The sequence below is a fragment of the Phalacrocorax aristotelis genome, chromosome 3 (genome assembly GCF_949628215.1).
Source record: "Phalacrocorax aristotelis chromosome 3, bGulAri2.1, whole genome shotgun sequence".
Taxonomy (NCBI): Eukaryota; Metazoa; Chordata; class Aves; order Suliformes; family Phalacrocoracidae; genus Phalacrocorax; species Phalacrocorax aristotelis.
In genome coordinates, this window is record NC_134278.1 from 10837904 (window position 1) to 10861678 (window position 23775).

General features: G+C 44.8%; 1 long non-coding RNA gene across 1 annotated transcript; it reads left to right on the forward strand.

Moving 5' to 3' along the window:
* Positions 1 to 7185: 7185 nt before the first annotated feature.
* LOC142055713 (uncharacterized) lies at positions 7186 to 15626 on the forward strand. Its single transcript, XR_012659999.1, has 4 exons — positions 7186 to 7448; positions 8122 to 8272; positions 9149 to 9438; positions 15427 to 15626. It is a non-coding gene; the product is annotated as an uncharacterized LOC142055713 (long non-coding RNA).
* The last annotated feature ends 8149 nt before the right edge of the window (positions 15627 to 23775 follow it).

Genomic DNA, 23775 nt, shown 5'->3' on the forward strand with positions numbered 1-23775 from the left:
CCAGAAGTTATGATGAAGTATTAAAATCTTAGTGTAGACAAGATTGTTTTCAACAGTTGATCAGCTTAGGGGAAGCCTATGAGGGAGAAGGGAGTTGCAGGTAACACTATGACAGGCCTTGCTGAAACTTTAAAAACAAACATATATCCTCAGGGCTTTTACTGACAAAATTTTGTGAGTCTTATTTGTGCTGTTCAGGCATCACAGTTTTATCTAAAGAGAAAACAAAACACTGCCAGAGCATGTTTTCTGTTCCTGAAGGCAGCCAGCATGGTCTAGTCATGTCTATACCACTGAGTCCTGCCGGTCTTCAAACAGGAGGGGATGGTCCGGGGCCTGTGCTGGCCCTGAGGTGCCAGGAGTTGTTTGAAAAGGACAAGTTAACCTCAGATAAATCTGAACCATGGTTTTTTATCGATTTAAGAGTACAGCTGGTACAGTTTGTAGTGCCCAGGTCAAAGGCTCGTTATTGAAATTTACTGGCAGAGTCTACAGTACATTTTCCCCACACCTCTGGCATGAACTTTGGGACCTTACCCAAACCCATCCTCACCACCACTTCAAGAGGAGAGGCCTTGGCATGTCCCAGACCATGGCCCACTTTCCTTTGGGACAATAGGGTCATCTTGGCTAGTGGCTCCAGCACTTGTTGGATAATTTAATGTGATCATCTGTTTGTGCTAAAGGACCCACTTGTGACTGGTTCAGATATTGCCTTTTCTTTAAGTATGTCTACCCTCTGAAGCCTAAGCAGCACGTACAGCAGGTATACACACCTTTAAAGGTATTGTGCATTTCCTAGCAGAAACTATCCGCAAACAAACAGTGTTTTCTCAGTGACTCAGGAAAGAAGGCCATTAATTTTAGGTCTCTAAAAATAATCTTGACCTTTGTGTGCCTCTGCTTGCTTGCTGCTCTAACTCTTCCAGCAGCTGTGTTTGCAGGGTGTGGTACAAATGCCTCTCCCACAGTGCCTGGCACGAGCAGGGGCAAAGTACCGCTGCTCTGCCCGGCACTGGCTGGCTTCAGTGTCCCAGTTCTGTACCAGCTTCATTCATGAGATTTGTCTTTGCTGCCACCTCCCTGCACTTTCCTTCATGATTCTGCCCTAGGCTATGAAATTAATCTTGTGCAGGAGTGGTAGAAAGTACAGTCATTAAAAGCGGATGGTCATTATTATGGCTGGAGAGGCCAAACAGAGCATTAGGGAAGGCTTATGTTGCCTTAACTACAGCAGCAACACAATGTCAAAGGGCACTGGAGCAAACAATCTTCTGATATTTCCCTTATTTTAGGTTGGTTTATTTCTTCCTTCCCGTTTTTTTCCTGGTTGCTTCACTATGTACTGCTTAGCAACTTTCAGAGTCTTATGCTTGGACATTGCACAACAGCATGCATGTCAGCTGGGAATCTATATTCAAGCAAAGAGATTTCTGGAGAGTAGCAAGAAGCCTGCTCACACATCAGTGGCTGTATATTCATCAAACTTCGCAAGTTGGCCTGGGATGTTTCTGAGAGAGAAATGAACATTTCTAATTTCAATGGGTGTGTGCTCTTTTTCATTGAGAGTACTGGAATAACTTTTGTAGTCTAGCTTATTTGTTTAGTTTGGCCTAAGGGAATACATGGAATTTCTGGTCTTTGGTTGTTTATTACTGTCCAAAATTCAGATTGCAAAATTAAAATCTTGCAATTTAGTCTCCAAAAAAACCCCATCTAAAAACATTGTTATGGTAGTGGACCATTTCATTTCATCCCTGAGTGTTTCTACCTTCTACTCCAAAAGGGTCTTCTGTATGTCTTGTCTTCCATGCCTGGAAAGTCCTGTGTAGATATCTCAAACTGCCCCGAACTCCTCAAATGGCACCAGGCATCTATTAATATGCAACTGAATCCCTCATTTGGAGTGTGGTTGCTCAGAATATGCATTAGCCAGCTGAGAACACTTTGAGCCTGACCAGAAGACTCAGAGAGTCCCAATACTTAAATGTTTGTTGCAATTGGTAGCATGGCTGTCATCTCCCAACAATGATCTGTTTTGAGTCAAGATCAACATTAAACTTCATTTTCCCTTGGTGGCACAGTGCTTTATGGGAGTTATATATATATATATAGTTTATGAGACTGCACTTGAATTTGCCTGACTTCAGTTTCCAGCCACTGCTTCTTGTCATGTCCTTTTCCATTAGATTAAAAAAAGCTCTTTAACATTTTAACCTTTTTATTGACTGTAACTGAGTTGCCACTAAATCTTCTTTTCCTATATAAATCAAACTCATCATTTTAACTCTCTCAACATATTTTTCCAGGTCTCCAAATGTTTTTTTTTCCTGCTTCTTCTGAATATTGGTTCCGTTTTGTCAAGTCTCTCTAGAAATGCACATGCTAAGATGCAGGTCTCCTTCTGTGAGGCATCCCAAAGACACACATCTAAGTCTGACCGCATTGTTCAAAGCAACTTTCAGTTGGTGGAGGGAAACAGACGTCTCCAGAGGGCAATGCATCTGGCTTGAGCTTTCTTTTTTTTTGCATGAAATGAAACACTGTCTGGAGGAGGCTGCATCAGTCATGAAGGCAGCTGAGAGCACAACAAGGCAGATGGGAAAAACATGGGAAAAAAGTCTGCCAGGAAAGTGTCTCTGGGTGCAGATCCCCCCATCAGTCAGCCTCCACCAGGGAAATTACAGGAAATCCCAAGTGAGGCTGAAGCCTCATTTCCTTACTTGGTTAAGGTAAACGTGGTCAGAGTAAGTTGAGATGGCTTCCTCTGTGATGTGAGTCTGTGTCTCTAAAACTGAAGTTCAATGGGATAGTAAACCTGGATTTGGAGAGTGTTAGCACTGGACCAAAAAATGTGATGGAGACATACTCTTTGCAAATTTTTACCAAAAGAAGTTGCAAAAGATTGACAAAAATTCAAAGAGCCAACAACGTCCAAATGCCAGCTTTCCTTCATCCAAAGTTTGTTGATATTTTACTTCAGCAGCCCTTCTAAAGCTGCCTTGGGCATTCCAGTTAACATGATTGTGTGCTCACAGGTGCTCCAGAGCCAGCTGTGCACACGCCGATGCTACCAGTCAAGAAACCAAGCTGAAGTGTCAGGAGAGCAGGAGTAAATGGAAGGGGATTCAGGTGGTGAGCAGAAGGAAGCTGACCAAAAAGTCATTTATACTGCTTTGTGCTCATGCTTCATATACAGAAATGAACAGAAACTGTGCCACTGCAGACAGCACGCATGGTGTGAAGTAATGAGAGACCCTAGGGAGTGGTTAGAGAGGTTCACCTCCCTTCCCCTCCTCAGGTCTTCCTTCCACGTGAGCATTACCAATAAGGAGAGTGATGCCAGCCCCCAGGGTACCAGGGCATCCTGCTGCTACTGCCTGTGTTTGGTGCCTGGACACCACGGTGGCAAGGTGCACATAGCATTAGCACTTTAGGGGCGGAAAACAGTACTGTGGCTGATGCTGGTGATTCAATGACAGGATGATAATTTTGCTTTATGCCTGTTTTAGCTGCAGTCTCTCTGCTATCATGAAGGAAAATACCAATTACCCCCTGTAGGGAGGACAGATTACTCGATGCTGCGTCAGTCACTCTACCACTGGTAGCGGGATAACACAAAATCATTTCCCAGAGGTCTCCAAACATCTGTCAGAGAATAATGACTTTCAGTTGCTACCAGCCCACACCAACTCTGAAGCAGCAACCTAGAGGCAAAAAGACTGAGTCACGTTTCAGATCCCTTCAGCTCCTCCATTTGTGACTCCATTTGTTCTCTACCACCAAAAGATTTAATTAATAGGAATTCTCATTTTTCACGGCACCTCTCATTTGTGAAAAAAATTGGTCTGGACACCAATTTCTGAGAACTCTTTCTTGGGTATTTCTCCTGTGAGGTATTTTTCCTTTAAGGTATTTTTCCTGTGATATATATTAGCACTCTCCCTAACAATATTTTTTTTTCTCCTGTTTTAAAGCTTCAGGAATAAAACCTAACCACTCAATAAAAAAGTAAGCTTTCTTAATTGAAAACGGGCATTTTTACATGGAAGAGAAGGCGTATAGATAAAAATACTAAGTCATGCATCATCAAAGAGCAAGAGTTCAAAGCTAAAAAGAATCAGTTGTAATGCCATGTTAGGACTTCTAGATTCCCCTCAGATTCTCACATCCCATTTTTGTTACTTTTTATGTTGTGGTTGAACTGAAGCATCCATTCCTTGGTTTTAAGTTTTATTTTCATGTCTGTTCATCCTCAGTGGCTGGGGTCACACTTGCCTGTCATTTATGCTGTTCTATGGAGAAGTCTCAGTGAAACTGCTGAGATAAAGCCAAAAAATATGAAGAATCAGGTGCCCCAGCTCTTTAAAATTATTTCAGGTGTTATTTCCCTAGCAGACAGACTGTGGTTATGGTCATGTTATACTCACGCCACTAAAACTGTGATCAGAATCTGCCTTTGATAGGTTTAGTGTATATGGTACATTCCCACAGCAATAGCTTTTGGTGACAGTGACACTTAGGTCTTGCAGGCACAAGAAGGCCACTGAAAGATGGAAAATGAGAAATTTTGCATCAAAATAACAAAGCAGTTAAAAATAAGCAGGTCTTACTGTGTAAAAAGTTAATGTAATACAGTGTGTTTTCACTATGCAAATCTAGATGAAAAAAAGGATTATATTTTTTCCATTACATTGACAGCTAATGTTCCAACCAGACTGAAGGTTTAAGAAAGCATGCTGCTGCTTTGGTGACTGCAGCTGGCAACTGGCTCTGGTACGGGTGGAAAGAGCCATGTGCTTACATCAAAAGAGCAGCAAAAGTTCACTCAGGAAGTCCTTTGGGTTTAGCAAAGGCATTGCTTGATCTTGCAATCCTATCCCCAGTGATTTTAATAATCACTAAATAGCAAGTAAAAAGCTTAATCCTTCCAGCAGCACAAATCCACTAGAGGGAAATCAATTTAGGGAAATCTCTACAGAGGCAAATGAGCCATCCTCTTCCTGCATGGCTTGTGAAAAGAGCTGGAGGCACTGACAAAAAATACCTTAATGCTTCAGGAAGGATAAGAAGAAAGGTCATAGCAGCCAAATATTAACCAGCAACCATAGTCCCTGCAAAAGAAACACCAACAGCATCCAAGCAGCAACAAAATCATTCACATATACAAGCAAAGGCAGCAGAAGAGGACCTGAGCACCTCCAAGACGTTTGGTAGGATTCATTTCTCTTTACTTGGCACATCTACAACATAAATGTCTATTCCTGGGCCAGCTACTGTGGTTTCCTTCTGTAGCCTGGCCATCCGCAGTGTTAGGCCATCCACAGTGTTAGACCATCCAGGCTGCTGGAAGAGTCCCCAACATTATTTCGACCTGGGCCACCTAGTGGTCTCCCAAAGGCCCCGTGGGCTCAGGTCAGGGTAGGAGTGACTTTGGGGCAACCTCACTACTTTTGAGGGCAAAAGCATTTAGTGACATTCCTTGTCCCTCATCTTCAGTGCCAGAGAATGATCCCCGGCGTTTTAGTTTTCTAGTGCAGACATAGCCTGGACATGTGCATCAGTGCTAGTCACTTCAGGTTCCCCTTACAGCCAGTGGAAAGAAACAGGCACTTCTAGGGTGCAACGTCAGAACTGTTAGGATTAGGACAAGGAAAAATGCATCCTGAATTTCTCCTGTATTTCTCCATTGACTATAAAAGCAGTCTAGACACTTAGCTCATAGGCAGAAATTTACAGTGTGAACACCTGGAGTTGGTCAGACAAATCCCACCTCTCCTGTCAAACATTTACAAGCTTCTTCCATAAAGACACCATTAGCGAGGACTGCATCTGTAGCACACTTGCAGACAAAGATATTTTCCCTTATTTGTTTACCCCAAATTTCAAGTAGAAATTTACTTCTCTAATCTAATGAACAACAACAAAAAAAGGACTGTAGCAGGAGTTGTTATGAAAGTGCATAGTTAAATACAATGCTTATTTAGAGATAATGCAAAGCTTAGTCAAATAAATGGAAATGTTTTTTGAGGTTAGCACAATCTGCTTTAGAAAATGGTTGCAAGTGTTACTCACTAGGAAATAGACCAAGTTCTCAAAAACCATATTGGTAGAATAGTCTCTGCCTGATAGTTGAGGTCATCTACTATGACTGTTCCATCTGACATGAAGCTGGAGTGACACAAATAAAAACTGTCTGATCCAATATGAAACCTGCCTATAAAAAGTTAACTTATCAAAATGATGTGAACACAATTGAATTAGTGCACTAAATTTATACCAGATCAGCATTTTGCATGTCTGGCTGCACTGTTTCTGGTAAGACATGTACTTACTGTTTTTCCGTGCTCTCTGGGATGCTTCCACTGAAACTCTCAGTGGTTCAGTGAGGGGAAAATTAGACAAAAACCTATCTGAAAATCTCATCATTAATCCCATTTTAAATGTACAAAATTACATTAAGTTTAGCCTCAAGCACCAACAGAAAATCTGGATTTAAATAGGTGTGGCTAAGCTAATGCTGCCCTATATTTTATCACCTTCACACCTTTATTTATTGCAGACAGCTCTTTAAGCATTCCTGTGGCTGAAATCTTTCCTGCTTGCTGAGTATGGACATGATTCAGTGTTGATTCAGTGAATGACAGCGTTTCTGTAACTTGAAGCTTCTTCCCTGTGATAAATAATTTGCAGTAGAGGTTATTTTATGAGGTGAGCAGGTAGTAAAATGCTTAATGCAGCTCGTGAACCAGTGCAGGGAGGGACTTGATTGCCTTGACCAGAGTCTGCCTTTGTGAGCTGTAGAGCTGGGATGGGAGGCTCCCCTTGCTTCCAGCGGCCAGGGAGGGCATGGTGCCAGTGACCGTGAACCACCTCCGCCACTGGTACGGCCTGGCTGTAGCTGGTCATTGTGGTGGGGCAACCTGCACCCGGTTTGTGGTTTTACTCCAGAAAAACATTCCCAAAAGCAAGAGAGCCTGTGGCTTGTTTTTCCAAGTGTAAGGAATTAATGGCAGATGAACATTGCATCTGGGTTCCTCGATGACCTCATCGAGGTCCCATTAGATGTCATTGGGTTCCCCGCTGGCACCAGCAGCCACCCTGCATCTTGTTTTCTTTCTGAATGCAGGAAATCTCCCACCTCAGGATTCACTTGGACAGGATGGATGATTCACTCAGTGCTCCACTGCCCCTTCCTGAGACTACAGATGGGGACTTTAAATAGAAAATTGTCTCAGACAGATTGTGCACCGGGGAAACCCTTTTATGACCCAGAATATACTCTCTGCACAGTATCCGTTTCATTGTCAGGGGCACAGACTTCCTGAGCTCCACCCCCTCTCCCTGGCCTCCGGCTGCCTGACGTCAGCAGCATTTCCTTGCATGCCTGGGATGCTTGACATCGTTGGGGCTTAGCTGGGAAACAGAGAGGATTTGGGGAAACAAGGGTAAGATTCAGTTTTCTTTCCTATAGGAGGAATTTGTTACCGGACACCACTTTGTCATGCACTGGCTGTGTTTACTCCCTGCTTTACCACAGTTCATTTGACCGCTCGGGCTGCCGCAGTCTCTGAAGCAGATGTTTCCTGCCCAGATCCTGCTCTGTAAGAACTGGTGAGGTAGAAGATGCCCCAGTAAAAAAAGTGACTCTTTAGTTTTGAGCTGATGTGTCTGTGAAAAGTCTGGGAGCAAGAGACCACAGAGGTAGCAGCACAAGTACTGCCCAGCAGGTATAAGCCCCCCTGGTGTGGGCACAGACCTGGGCAGGGGATGCAGCCTGTTGTGTTCCCTCCACCATCAGGAGCCCTCAGGCTTTGTATGGAGCCTTAGGTAAGACCTGCGGTACTCCCAGGGTGAGGCTCCATCTTCTAGAGAAAATTAGACTGATATTTTCCCTACATAGCTTACTGAAGTTAGGTAATCTGGGTCACGTCTGGTATAGAAAATTGATTAGGACCAGGATGCAGGCCTGGAGCCTGCCTTATTGATAGGACATTAGCTCCATTGCTGGCATGGTTTTTGTCCTCAGATCACCTAACACTCTTACAAGCAACTGCTGGACAGGGCATGAACCGTGACTATTACCAGCAGGGATTTTCTCTGTGTCCGCCTTGTTTTTAGGACAAGAATGTAGCCGTGAGCCATTCCTGGGCAGGTGGCCTCATGATGCACGACAGAGTTGCACACACGCCTGGCTGGAGAGAGGAGCGAGGCTGGTGAACCGGGGACTGCGTAGAGCAGCAGTGATGGCGCGCACCCAAGGCCTGGGAAGGTACTAGTGACAACTGAGTTATGTCAGAGGTGGAAAAGGACTAATTCACACCACAGGGCTGGGGTCAAAATCAGTGCTTTGGAAATGAGAGAAGCAGATTCGAATTGCCACACAGCTGGCCACCATGTCCTGGGAGCAGTGTGTCTTGCCAGTGGTGGGACATTGGCAGGACATTGCCAGACAAGAGGTCTCAATTGCTTTCATATGAAGAATATCTTCCATGAAAGCAGATTTCTAAGACAGTGGCATGCAGATGAAAACCAACCTCAGGACGAAGGCAGGCGCAACAGCTTGGCCTGGCTCTAACTCTGCACCCTCTGCAGCTTTAATCACTCTTGTAAATGCAACAATGAAAGCCCAGTCATGGCCCTGGCAGCAACAGTGCTGGGGGAAGACCGAAGGACAAATACATCTGCAAGAAGCAGGCACTGATCCAGACCAGCAAATGGTCTGCAATAATGATTCCATAAGGAGGTTTTTCAGTGCTAACCAGGCAGAGCAACAGCTGGGGGGACACTGACGTAGGTCTAGCAAAGGCTCTGTCCCTGGGGAGGGGTTTCTTGGGGCCTGATGGACCTCAGCCCTGGAAAGCACTTCAAGACGATTGTGTATAAAAAGAGCTGCTTAAAAGATGACTGCCATTCTCCTTTAACAGCCAGGTTTGTAAAGAGAGATCTAATCTTTTAGATTCTTAGATTCATTGAGCAAAATCCTCAACTCCTCATGGGTGCAGTAATGCTACTGCTACCACACAGGCAGCATTGACCACTGCAGTTTAAAACACAACCTACACATTCCAGAGGAGAGTGAAACCAGCTTAAACACCAGAATCTGCTTCCAGTAATCTGAGAGAGACTTTTCTTCCTCTCCTTACAGTTCCTGCCTTGCTTGTAGCATCAGACCCTGGCAGTCACACAACTTCATCTCTTTGGTCAAATCTGCCACCTCCTAGATATCTATTGTCATGCTGCCCTTAACTCACCTCCCAGAAAGGACGCCCTGGAGCCCCAGTCCCCTGCCTCCACCTTGCTGCCCCCAAGAAGGGAAGAGCGAGCAGCAGGTCGAGCCCGACAGTGAAAAGGAGCAGCATGCTGAAACAGCCTTGTACTCTCACGCTGTCATCAGTAACTAAGAGACATGTGGGAAGCCTGCAGCACTTTTGTTAAGTAAGCAGGACAAAGCACAGAAGATTTCTATATAGGAGCTACTTCTCTCTTTTCTCTGCTTTGGAAATGTTTTTTTCTCTGTCCTGGTTGTTTGTTCTGATCCATTCCCTGCTTTTCCTCCTATTGCCTCTTTCCTTCCTGTATCTCCCTTTTCCACTTTCCTCCTCCACCACCAGTGAAAGTATTGTGGAATAAGCTGATACGTGTGGCTTTCTCATGGTTTGTGCTGCCTAAAGTGTCATCCTCCTTTTATCAGTCCATCACAGGCACTTTGGCTCTGACTCATCAGTGCAGACCCATCCAAACAGTCAGCAGCAGCACCACGGGGACTCACACTCAGGTAGTGCCAAAGAAGTATGAGTATTAGCTTGGTTAATCAGAATTAGGAAATAAACCATTGGGCAAGAGAAGACCGAGACAATATTTTCCATGCAAGCGATGTTTTCCACCATTGGTTTCTCAGATAAAAGGCAGGAATTGCTTTCAAACAGATTGTAGGGCACAGGTCAAGGAAATGATCTGTTTATAATTTCTGCTGTCAAAACAGTATATGTACGTAGATCTCAAACGGCCTTATAATCTGTGGTTATCTTTTCTATGTTTGTTTTCCAGCTGAGACCTTAAATGTCTTCTTGATTGTGCCACTGTGCAGTGGACAAGTTTCAGCTCCTGAGCCCTCTGGTGATTAAACCCATGTCCCTCCATGCCACCGCTCCTAGGTGGCATGGCTCTGCGGCCCCAGGCAGGGTGTGGAACAGCACCGCTTTGCTTCTTTCTCTGCTTCAGCCAGGGGAAACACACAGCTTGGAGTTTCTGCCATTCACTGGCATGACAGGATAATTTTGGGAACGCAAGTGCAGTTCTGGGAGTAAGGGAAGGGAGCCCCTCTCTGACTAGTTAAGCTGGTGATGCCACAGTATTAAAATGCCTACTAATGATGTACTAAACCAAAAGTCACAGTGCGGGATGGTTGTTCAGGCACAGCAGCAAGATGAATTTCAAAAGTGGCCTGCTGTGGGAACCCTGACCTCGTGGCTGGCACCAGACATGTAGACAATGCTACATTTCTATTTCTAGAAGCACCTGTCACCAAGTCCCTATCTGTCCAAATCATGTTACCACACAGCCGTTGACGCCATCCAGTACAGCAGCATAACACAAGGTGACGTTAATGCACTGAGATACCACAGGGAAGCAAGAAGGCAGGGTACAACAGGCTGTTTACATGCCCTAGATACCATCTGACAATGCAAGGACACCAGCTTGGCCACCATATTACACAGCGAAGTGTTTACAGGCCCAGGGAAGATAGTCCAGCACCTTGTCTTGGTTGTGACTATACTCACTAGCACCTGCCTTCAGAGCATCAGCAATGATGCTGTTACTAATATTATTAGAGATAGACATTGGTAGTTATTACTAGAGGTCAGGACTGTACAAAATAGAGGGAAAGTCATTAGAACATGTACGCCCATGAACCAATGTTGAGACTGACCTGCTAACGTCATGTGTGGAAAGAGTCAGCAGACTGTGCTTTTCTTCCATCGCAGACTCCTGTGCACAGAGCAAACACGGCTCTGGGACCGAGGCAGATTGTGGCAGTGCTAAGTGCTGCCCAGCAGCTCTGCTCCATTGCAAATAACTAAATATGCGCTCTTAGGTGGGACATGTGTAATGAAGTTTATCCTCCTTTCATGCCCTATTCTGGAAGCAGGACAAGTCCCAGCTGGGGACATGATTTGTTTCCAGGAGAGTGAACACAACCCAGAAGTGTGGGGATAGTTTGTGTTCACTCTGCTGGTTTGGCGGTACAGGAAGGGCATTTTACCCTATTTCGCCTCCTCAGGCAGAACTGGGGATGGAGCTTGGTCCAGCTCTACTGGCTCCCACATGCCAGGCAAGCTGCTACCTGTGGTAGATCTATTGGGTCCCTATTACTAACTTGCAAAGAAAAAGTATATCTGTTTGCAAAACACATCCCTGTTTTGGAAGGGTCCTCTTACAGGGCTAGTTGGCATCCACAAATTTCATTTCTCTCAGTGAGATAAGGGTGTTTTCAGGAGAGAGGTGGTTGTACAAGGAGAACCCTAACAGGGGTCTTAGGAATCAGTCTTTAACTGCTCTGTCTGCCACAGGCTGGCACAGCCATGTCCCCTCATCTCCTTCCCTTAACCTTCCCAGCCCATATATAGGTATAACAATAATGTTACCTCCCACTTTCTACTTACCTTGCCTGTGTAGATTGTAGGCTGTTTAATGCTATGTATTTCCTCATGGTAAGCACAAAAGGAGTGATGCATTAGTGCTCCTAGCAGAGACTATAAGGTAAGGAAATATGAATAATCTTGTGACCTGAGAAACTTGAGATATATAAGTTCAAGCAGTCAGGCAAGGGATAGCAGCAACCCAGCCTGCACCAGCACTCCCCTCCCTAAAAGGAATCTAGCCTCCACCCCTCCAGGTGCCCGTCCTGATTCCTGTTTGATTTTATGCAGTTAATTTTTCATTCATCTTTTCTATCTTAATTGTAACTTCATTTTGGAAAGAAAATTTGGGACAACTATGAAAAATAATTAGGACAATTTCTCTGCTAGAATAAACTGACTGTGCTGAATTGAAGCAGAACACACCTACATACACCAGCCGAATCGCTGGCTCCTAACATCAATACTTATTAATTTCTGTACCAGAAATACTAACAGCAAGTTTCTATGTGGTGAAAAGCAAATATTGATCTGTTTGCTTAAAAGTCAGATTAGGCTGTGTCCATAGGTACATATTCCTCCTAGCAAGTAGATGAGAAGTTGTTTCCCCTTCCCCCCCTCCCAAAGGCAGACAAACCAAATTTAAAAAAAAATCTATTTGATACCTTGTGAGTTTTTAATTAAGAAGGTACCAAACCTGAGGGAAACAGAAGCCCTGGGGAGCTGCCAAATTGCTGTTTCAGTAGTTCTGAGACAGGGAGTGTGGCTCATAAGGACAACCACCCATTGGTGCCTCCACTCTTTCTGAGCAGGGACAAAATGCTCCTAGGGGAAACAAGATCAAACTTCTTCATGATAGAGGCAAAGGGTCTCAGAAAACTCTGGCAGAGCACAGGCATTTCACATTTTAGGCTTCAGTTTGCTCCTCAGCTCTGGTGCTTCAGGGTGATCATTCCCAGCACTGACACATCCTTCCCTTTCTCCTGGGATATCTTGCATGGAGATAAAGATGTAAGGCAAGATTCAGCCTGGAAGAAGACCTTTGCTCAGCACCACCAGCTTTTTTGGCTGTGTGGCAGTCTCCTGCCAGCACCCAGAAACCCATGCCAAGGCCACCCTGAATCCATCAGAAGATGGGTTACAGGGATTGCTGCAGGCAGGTGGGAGAGCTGTGGGATGACAACAGAGGCAGGTCCCCAGACTGCATGTGTCTCTGTGATTAATCCATTGTGTCTGCACAGGGAAACCTCAACTCGGTAAAAGCCAACCCACCTGACAAGCTCCTGGAGTGCTCCAAGGGTTGCTGAAGGGAAGGGTTGCTCAGGAATTTGCCAAACATTAAACCTGGCCAGGGGATAGCTGCTTACTTTTTGTGCTTTATTCTGATTTTGCATTGTTGCTCATTTCCAGCCCAGCATAAGGTGTCTTCAGACCTGATGCCACATACCTCTATTTCCACCTCCATAGCACTGGGGAGATATCAGCCTCTTGGCTTCCTGAGGAGGCAGTTCTCAGTTCCCAAGGGCTGTAAAAAACCTCCACCATACCCCTTGTCCACCGAGAAGACTCTTTCTCCACCTCTGTCCCTCATCGTGGCAGCAGTGGTGGATGGGCAGGCAGGACATACCCACTCTTTGAAACCCTCTCACGCAGGGGTTGGTTACACATCAGGAGTGGGTTCATCCCACTTGACAGGAATGAAAGGCTGAAATAGGACCTGAACGTGTGGTTCCAGGGAGTGCAATTAGTTCAAATAGGCTGCTAAATATCTCATCAGCCTTCAGCTAGCAACAGCAGGTAGCAAACCACTCTTGTGAACACCTTCCCTGCAAATAAAACAAACTTCTTGCTTTTATTCTGCTTATTTTCCTTTCCAGTATGGAGGAAATCTACCAAAATTGGAGGCAAATTCACCAGCTCAGTTTAGTTATGCTGTGGGACTAAGTTCAGCTTTAGGTCATCTTCTCACTCCAGAAACCAAGACAGGACTATAGTCAAAGGTTTGCTATTCAGAGCCACCCAAGGCTGCTCTACAGCCACCTGGGCTGGTTCCAGAGGGACTGGTTTACTGCTGGGAGAGGGGATGGAGTCATTTCTCCCAAAGGGCAGGGGCACTTGCAGAATAGGGTAGCCCAAATTGTGAGTGCTGAACACTCACCACAGCTGGAAACTGCTCTTTGCTGGTGCATCTTGCATGTGTTGCTGGTGGGAACTGAGTTACTCAGTGTTCAGATGTTTCAAACCTGTGCACAGCAAAGACAGGAGCAGTGAGACCCTATTTACTGAGTGGTACAGTCACATGGACTCCCACGGCTCCTCTCCCCACTCCTTCCCAAGGGAAGGTTGCACAGCACCAACAGTCTGACTTGCTTCTGCCTCTGTTCCCTAGATTAAAAGCTAGTTAAAATGCAAGTGATGCTTTTGTAATTCTTGAAAAGCACCTGAAGAATGTTTTGTCTTCCTCTCGTCTCTGAACAAGGCCTGTGATTTCTTGTTTTAACCTGTAAATGCTCTAGTGTGGATTGGGTTTTGCTTCATACAGCACCTGGTACACTGGGGATCTCATCTGAGACAGAAACAATTAGGGCATAAACCAAATAAGCAGCATCTTTAATCATGTATTTCCCCTGGTTGCTCCATCTCTGCCTGTAGAGAGTGGCACTTAACCCAGGAGTAGACTGGATAAGCAAAGGGTTATTTCTTTCACAGTCACATCAGGAAAGATGGTAATTTCTCCTGCGGAGGCTATCTCAATGAGTAGTCACTTGTTCCTCATCTCCCAGACCACATATTATTTTACAAGTTCACATTAAAAAAGGTTAATGGGGGAAGCAAGCATTGACAGTCATTTTCACTCCCCCAGAATGATTTACTGCTTTGCTGTAATTCAGCTCAGTGTAAAGCTCCAGGTAATACCTACACAAACAAAGTGTTCTAAAACCTTTTTTGTTTTTTGCTTTTAGCAAAACCCTTTTTTTTCCCTTGACCCTTCTTTGGATGAACTTTGTCTTGAATAAACAGCAACATCTGGGATTCAGCAAAACACACCATAAAGGGAATAATATGTCCACAGCAGTTTTGCTGAAAAGGACAAACCCATTTATTACTCCAATGAAAAGTTACGATTGCTAAATGTCAGATGAAATTAGAAAAAAAAAATTTGAAACTTCTGTGAGTGTCCTTTGTGTCCTTGCCAGCTCAGTGTGTATAGAAATCTGTCCGTCCGTTATCGCTGTTCTGTCCTTTTTTCTTTCTGGCTTTGTTGAAAGCCTGTGAGGACTTGCTCATTACAGACACACAAGATCAATTTGGTTACCTTTATGCTGAGCAGAGTTGCAGGTGGTACTTTTTCCACTCAGATAAGGAAAATACATCAGACAGAGAGTCCATAATCAGACCACGCTGTGACTCTAACTAAGCTGTATTCTCATGCCCCTTATCTTGTTCAGACTGAACTCAGAGGCACAGCATCCTTCAGGCTGGGTTGGCTGGTGAGCTGGTGCTCAGAGTCAATCAGCCACTCCAGGAACCTACCAGGGCTGCTGGGGACAGCTGAGGACACACAGCTAGTGGGGTTCTGTGGGGATGAAAGCACTGAGCATCTCAGAAAGGGAATGGCAAATATTGTCTCTCCATCTCTCCCTCCTCCCAGCTGAGCAGCACACAGATGCTCCAGGAGGAGCAGCACCTCCTGCATGCTCTGCGATCGTGACGGCACAGGGCACCTGAGCCCCAGGAATGGGGCACACAGACTGAATCCATCTCCCTTTGCTTTGGTTTTCAGTGGATAGCTCCTGGTTTCTGTCCCAAACTCACTTTCTTCAGAGCATGTGTTGAGGTTGTGAAGTCACCGCTCCCATAAATCAACAGAAGCCAAACACATTAATCCAGAAGCAGAAGGTCTTCAGCTAGATGGGCAATTTTTGTCTTAGAAGATTGGTCCAAGGGTTGAAATGCTGCCAGCCTGGATAATAAACATCACTTCAAGGAGTGACTCTGTGCATTTTCCTTTTGTACAAGGAGGAGTTTTGGGTCTTTGCAGCACAAAACAAAGTTAGGAAGGTGAAAGAGAGATCAGATTTATTTATATAAGGCTGGGGTGGGCCCTGCTTCAAACCCTGCTTCTTTCAAACATTGCATATGTGATCACAGATGTATTTCTGGTGGCCAGACTCACCAAGAGGCGAGATTCCCTCAGCCCTGCTGACACTGCTGTACCTGGGATCAGACAGATGACTTCTAAGTGTGTATGACTCTCTTAATTACACCAGTAAGTTCAAAATCGGGTATTACTAGCTCCATCTCAGCTAGAAAGCAAAGCAATGTACACCATTAATCTTGTGGGACATTGTTTTGGCCAGGACCAAACTGCAGGCAGCACTGCCCTGCTCAAATGTACTAGGTCTGCAGCTACAGCCCAGATCTGGGCCAGCAGGGTGATGCCCATGGCCTTCTGCTGCCTTTTGCATGTCCTTTCACAGCAGTGGTGATGTACACAGTCTCTTAACGCTTGTGAAATCAAAACCTAAACAGATTCCAGCCAAGTTTGTGTATTAGTAGGCAGCATTTTGGGTAAGGGGTATAATAGTTTATGTAAATAAGAAGCTTTTCATGTTTCCTCTTCTTCCCCATGTAGAAAATGGAGGTTACATCCGTACTAATAAACTCATCCTGAAGGTCCAGGTTTGAAGGTTTAGTCCCCAAAACCTGATCACATATTCTATTAAATTGGCAGTGGTGACATAGCCCAGTTTAGGTCTGGGCCACCAGTACTGTCCTCGCAATCCCTGGGGACAGTTTAGGATTTAACTGGGGCCAGAGGCTATTCCCAGCTGGCTGTTTGGATGTGGCCAGACCGACAGGAGATGTGATGACACTAATGGGCAGACCACCTGCCTGAGGCCAAGGGACTGGTCCTGGCTGTTTAAATTAACCAGTAAGGATATACCCTAAAAGTCTGTGTTTCTGTCCTTGGGATAACTGTGACCTAAGAGCAGCCCTGCAGGGTGGAAGAAGTTACAAACCCACATAGTCCTGGGTTATACTAGAAGAAAGCAACACCTTAGACCATAGGTAAGTAAAATGACATTAAATATAATGTAGCCCTCACTGTGAGCAGGAACTGCTTAATACCATGGGTAACACGTCCATTAACCACAACAATCCCATCTCCGTGGAGTACATAATATTATTTTAGTTACCACAGCTACCCAAGCATGTGCTTGTATAAGATATCATTTCCTGCTACCGGCAGGTCTGAAGTCTCAGCAGAGGGTACAAGGGACCCTCCCTTCCCTGGCTGGGGGGGGCACCATTGTGGGGACATCCCCACCTGCCACTGGCTCCTGGGAACGAGTGCCTGGGAAAATATGAGCTCATTTTCCTCTGGCAAATTACGGCTCGCATCCCCCCCAGCTGCAAAGGACAGGTAGCCAAAACTGCTGTGTGTGCTTTCAGCTGCCTGAATGCTCAGGGTAGGGTGTTGAGCTGAGTAGTGCCTCTGTCCTGACCAGCCCTCACCAAGACACCCCTGCCCGTCAGGTCCCACGGCACATTCGGACCTTCTCTTGCCCATTGCATTTCCCATGTGTGCCCTTCCTACCAGCCCGGTGCAGTCACACTGGGCTCTGCCAGGTGGCAGCTCTGCCCCACAGCCCTGTTCACCTTGGCTCCGGGGTGCTGAGCTTCAGCCTAGCCTGGGCTCCTGCGCTGCTTGGGAAACACATCCATCCCAGTCCCCCTCTCTCACTTCCTCTGTTTTGACAGCTTTTCAGGGCTATTCCTGCTGCAGACCGGGGATGCTCCTGGATTTTTGGCAGCTTTTCAGGCGGAGGAGTTGTTTTACACCCAGCTCGAATGATGGGATATGTGTACAGTATGAGGAAAAGCCTTACATATAAAGACAAGGTTTTACTGCAACAGATATGGAAATGAGGTGGCCAGCTGCTGCCTGCTCCCCTTCTCTAGTTTCAGGAATCCTGTTCCTTCCTAAGAAAAAAAGAGCACATATTTTAGATTTTATTTTAAACCAGAATAGACCCAGGATATAAGTGGGAGTGTAGATTACTCCCAGTGTCCTTCAGAAAAAAAAAATCCACAAGATTCCAGTAAGAAGTGATGAGGCAAACCTTCAATTTCCAATAATAAACCTGCAGTCTATATAAACATATGGTGCCATTGGGATGGAGATGCTGGGAGATATAAATCTTCAGTGGCTAGTCGACTTCATGTTTGGTATGTGCCTTGCCTCTACTAACACATGACATCCGTCCAAGGACCACCATAAATTTTACGAGTTTCACATTCTCTTGATCCTTTTTCTTACAAGTACCCGAAGGAATGCATCGTTTACCCCAGTACATGCAGTGCTGCTATTTATAACACCAGACCTATCAGGATGATTTTTTTTCCCCTGAAATCTTGGAATAGTTCAACTGAATGAAAAACAAATCATCTTTCATTTATTTTATTTAATGCATTTAACCACTGCGGCTGAGAATGTGGAAACAATCCCAATAATGTCATTTCAGAAGATACTGATTTCTCACAGACAATTTATCTACAACCAGAAGGACAGCGATTCAGTATCCACTGTATGATCTACAGGGAGCCATAAAGAGCCTTGCCTCGCAGAAATTAATGCCTGCATTTGGTCACTTTGAATAAATAACAGACCAGACCTGGCAATGCCCTAAACTCTGCAGAAAGTCACGCATCACCTGGACCCCAGCAGTATAGCTGTGCCCACAGTGAAGCTGGGCAAAGGCAAGCGTCTGTAATTATCCCATCCTGCCATACTCCCACATTTTCATTTCATTCACCTGTTACATCTGTCAGTAAGCAAGAGAATGGGCTCTTTGCAGAAGGAACCTTTGCTTTATTCCTGGCTTGTACAGCGCTTGGCACTACAGGAGCCCATCTCATCCCAGGCAAGGTTCATTGTGGTAGCATATCAATGTGAATAACATCTATATTTTGAGTTCTTGCCTCCCTTCTTCTTGCTCACCTATGCATGCACATACACACATATACCTAGGCTCTCCAGGGCCCATTAACAAACCCCCCTCCAGGAGGCTTGATTCTGACCTAACTTATGCCAATTTTATAATGAGTAACAAAATTTACCTGGGTAGAAATTGCTGCTGATTTATACAGGTACTAGAAATAGGTTGCTGGACAGACTTTGCTGGAACTGGGTACATGTGATTATATTTTACAGGAGATGAAGAACAGAAACAGAAAACACAAACAGAGGTATGAGAGGCAGCAGAGGCAGGCCCTTGCAAAAGCAGGTTCAGAGCAAGCCCTGTGCCAGCCTGACCTGCTCTCTCCCTGAGCATGGTCAGGCATGCACAGGTAACACACACTGGTCACTCTGCTGCTTCTCCTCCACCTGCAAGGAGGCCAGGGAGTGCAAAGAGCTACCAGCCTTGATTGCCATTTATTTCACTTCTGAGGAGGAAGTTATTTTCACTCAGGTTTATTTTTGCAGCTGTTGGGATGTTTTCTTTTCCCCAGTGACACACTGATTGAGTTGTGCCCAGAAAAGTTAAGGACCAGGTTTGCCACAGGCTTCCCCGGGGGCAGAGGGATGTAAACCAGCTGGGAATTGTTAGTGGCTTAAGGAAAATAGGGGGAAAGACTACATCTTGGTAAGGTGAAAGCACTAGAAATTCCAGCCAGGATAGTTGAATCCAGGTAGGAGGTAGAGCCTCTGGCCGTAGACATGAGGTGTCCCGTGAAACAACAGACTTCTTACAGTCTGATCCTTTACCCCAGGCATTTCCCACTGGCGAGATCACATGCTTTCCTCACCTTGGGCAAAGTGAATGGGCTCCAGTCACCCAAGGACACACTACCAAGACACGTAGGGTGGTTTCACATGCTGTGAATATGTCACAAGGCCACACAGAGGGTTTCAGCCCCCTACTGATTCCGTCTTCCCAGCTGCCAGACATGGTCCCAACTGCAGCTGTCCCAGTAAGAGAGCAAGGTACAGAGCACCAGTGCGCCCAGGCTCTCCTGGCACCGCTCCAGCTCCTCACCTCAGAGGAGAGATCAGGTGGGAAGGTCCCAGATCAACACATGGAAACCAGGCAGCCGCAGCCTCCTGGAGACTGCCTCATCTTGCTGGTCCGGTATGTCCCACTGAGGCACAGCTCCCCACTCACCCAACACATCACAAGAGAAATTTTACCTTTACTGATGTGTTAGGGCCAGATGGGATTTACTCCAACTGAAACTGAGGAACCCCAGCAGGTGCGTTCCTAGTGCTGTAAGAATAGATCAGCTATAGAGAGAAATATGTAAAATTACTGGTTGGGAAAGGAGGGTTGAGCAGAAATGAGATCACAGGCTTATTGCTGTATTACAGCATAAACTGGGATTATTCTTCTTTCTTTCTCTTGTGTGTGAATAGTTTTAGATGTAGGTCTATCTGTAAGAACAAAATTCTGCTTGAGACCCTTCTGCTTTGTCTGTTTTCCAATCTTGGGAGAATGAATTAATTCTAAAAGTCCAAGAAGAACCTCCTTTATCAGCTAAAACGTCCCCAGTGTTCTGAGATAAGGATTTATTTCAGCAGTTTCAAAGCTCTTTTGCTGCCCCTCCCCAGCGTGGGTGTTGCTGGACTCTAGGATTTGGTCATAAATTGTGCAAATGCTCCCAGCATTTTTAATTAATGTAAAATTTACATTTTAATGACGGGGTTGATGGAGCCCTCAAGCAACAGAAACAATTACACATTGACCTGATGAAATAGCAGCAGATTTTTGCAGTGAGCACGTTTAGCTTGGTTTGCAATGGATTCAGAGTGTTCTCCTGGGCGAAGGCTGCGGTTCCCAGCCCTGCCCACAGCTAACGAGCAGAGGTGCAATGCCCCCGAGGGAATGCCAGGAGAATGCAAAGCTCCTGGGAGTCCTGCTGATCTGGGCAGGTTACATCAGGTGTTAGCAGCTTCACCCACCTCTTGGCTGTGTTTGCTTAAGGGGCAGAGAGTGGAAGGAGGATGGAATCGAGTCCTCTTTGTCCCTGGCGTTGGGTCCTGGATGTTCTCTGGGAGATCCACTGGTGACCTTTCCCCAGCACTGGGAGTATAAGAGAAGATATTCTGTACTCTTCCATGCTTTTCCTTGCTGCCCTAAACAGAGACAAATGGCAATTTATCTCAGTTTCTCAGTTCAAATCAGCATGAAACATAGAAAATTATTTTCACACTTTTGCAATCCCTCCCTCCAGTAAAGCAATTTTCACTTTTTCCAGGTGATGATAATCTGCATAGCTGCATTTCAATATGCAGGACTTGCTTTGGAAGCTTTGAAAATCTACAGTACTTGGCAATGAACCAAAAGGACAGCCATTTGAGTGTTCTATGTATTGGGGAGCTTGCCTCAGCACGCATTCCTGAGAACAGGGCCAAGGCACTAGAGGAAGTTTAACATGACAGGAAACATTAAGACTTCCCAGCCTGTTGAACAGAAAGGAGCAGAAATAGTTTCCTAGCAGGGCTTGCTGGTTCACAAGATATTTTATACATTTCCCGCTCTGGATGCTTTACAGTAAGTAACAGGCAAATGGCCTGTTGTTTTTTTGGTTTGGTTTGGGTTGGGTTGGGTTTTTTTTTTTGTTGTTTTTTTTAAATTTAGACAGGGACAAGTAAAATCTCATTTGAATTGAGAACTGATTTCAGATCATCTTGATCCCAATTCAGTCTTACTTGTGTGACCCCTTTTCCCTCCAACACATCTACCCGAGTGAGAGCATGAGCTTTACTTATGTCCAAGCCCTTAGAAACAACAGAGCAGACGTGGTGTAAGTACCAGTGGGTCTGGCTCAATTTACCTGTCTGTCCCTATCTTATTATGAAGTTAAACACCAGGAATTAGATCTCCCCAAACAGTCATTCATCTCCAGAACACTGACTACCAGAATAAAAGGGGACAGAACTGGTAAGGACAATGGAAGCAGGACATTTTATCTGCACATCACAACAGAAAAAGCTATTTAGTAAATCTCCTAAAATGATAGCAGAGTGAGGTTTATACTGTAACATCTGGAAGCGAGCAATTCAGGCAGATTTAGCCGACCACAGTAATGGGGTTTTCCTAGCTCAACCTTTGAGAAGACCTTTAAGTCCTGACTGTACTGCATTTGCTAAAAACTCAGCTCCTCTTAGGCTAAATAGCAGCTCTCCCCTCCCCACCCTCATTTCTGCGGTCTTGACCTTGTGTGCAGTCTGTGCAGTTACGCTGGTATTATCTGATCAATTCCTCTGTACTTTCACTGCCTCTCCTGCTCACTCACCCCCTGGTTTTCTACTGTAGGGATAAAGGTACATTACTTTTTATTGTTATTATGCTGTCAAGTGTCATCTTGAGCAAACCTGCCTACCCCATATAATCTGTACCTTGGCAATCCTTCCTAAACAGTGATTTGCACAGCCACTTGCAAGTAGGAGCACGCAGTGAAGGTAACATGGGAGCATGCAAACAAAAGAACACTCCTGAACTATAACCAGGTCATTACAGAAAAGGAGGCAGCTGGTTTGGGTGTTTAAATTCTGCCTGAGTCCTACATTAGGTGCTCAAGTGAGGATTTTCAGTCTGGGAACTATATCTGGAGTATCCTCAGTCTGTACTTGATCCTCACTCGTTTCATTCTTCTTGTTCTATTCATATGGGCAAAGAGCATTTTGCTGCTTCTCTGTCAGGTTTAACTTATCTCCCACTCATCAGTTCTCATTTTACATCTCCCCTTCCCTAGCTCTGACACAGCTGTCTCTATTTGTCAGTTTGGGTTTTTTTCCTAAACCTCATTAATTGTCTACTTTAGTATTGCCCTTCCCTGCATATCTTCTTTGGACTACCATTTCTGGATAGTTTTAGTGCCTTAAAGAAATCCATCTTTTCCACTTTCCAGCTCCCCAGTCCATGTGACTTTGTTGGTTTCTTTAATTTATCAAAATTTATCCTTTTGAATACTGACAACCCTGGCAAGTGATATACTTCTGTTTATTCTTCATGCAGCTTAACTTGAATACACTTAACAGTCATGCAGCTGAGGCCATTTCCTACAGCCAGTTCTCTCTCACAGCCACAGCGTGACCAACATTAAATAATGAAAATTAGAAGACACAGTATCTCCATTCTGGTCATTAGTCAATTAAATCCAAAAGAGAGACCAAGAAAAATGCAGCTCCTTTAAGTCCTAACTTAGTCCCTGTAATTGTAATAAAAAGAAGGGAGAAGGGACAAATTCTTGCCTACCTCCCTGAGAGCCAGCGGATGCTCTGAAGTATGACAGCCAACTCTCTGTAGTCTAACCTGCAGACTTATAAATTTCAGTGAGTCTAATATTATGCCATTCACTACTTGACCCTGATACCCGCCATCAGCCTTATATGCCCGGTACTTCTAAAGTGGAGGGATGCTTCTAATTTCAAATAAAGTTATACAAAGGGGTTCTTGAACCTCTTCTGTCCTCGTGGCCGTAAAAGAAAAGCAAGAGAATTTATTGCTGTCTATTTCTTGGTATCAGGAGATCCTTTGAAATCTTATAGAGTTTTTCAATTCTGCATCTCAAAATGTAGGGGAGGTTATTCCTTACAGCAGACAATAAATGAAAATATCTGACTTCTGCGAAGATCTGGTCATTGTTTCCCAGTTTTATGCTGGGGGTTTTGAAGAAACATTTAAGCTGAACGGACACTCACAAAATTATAATCAAAGACAAACTAAGAAATGTACATGTACAAATTAAAATTTTAAAAAAGTCTACTTCCTTGGTTGGATGAGGGAGGACAGCTTTTGTAAAATGTTATCAACATGTGTGCCTCTCATATATAAAAACCAAGCTTGAAAAAGACAGCCTGTAATTACCACTAGTTTTAGAAGGGCCGTTGTGCAAAAGATAATATGATACAATTATCCTATACATAATGCACTGCTTTGGCTTACAAAAAATGTACTACATTTAGAGGAGCAACCCCACTTGGGAGCTAGAAGTTAGATTCTGATTTGTGAACCCCCACCACCAATAAAGCTCCGTAGGGACATACTCTCCCCTAACTTAATATTGTATCACTCTATGCCCACAGATTTAGAATTTACCTATTACTTCCTATGAAAAGAATAGT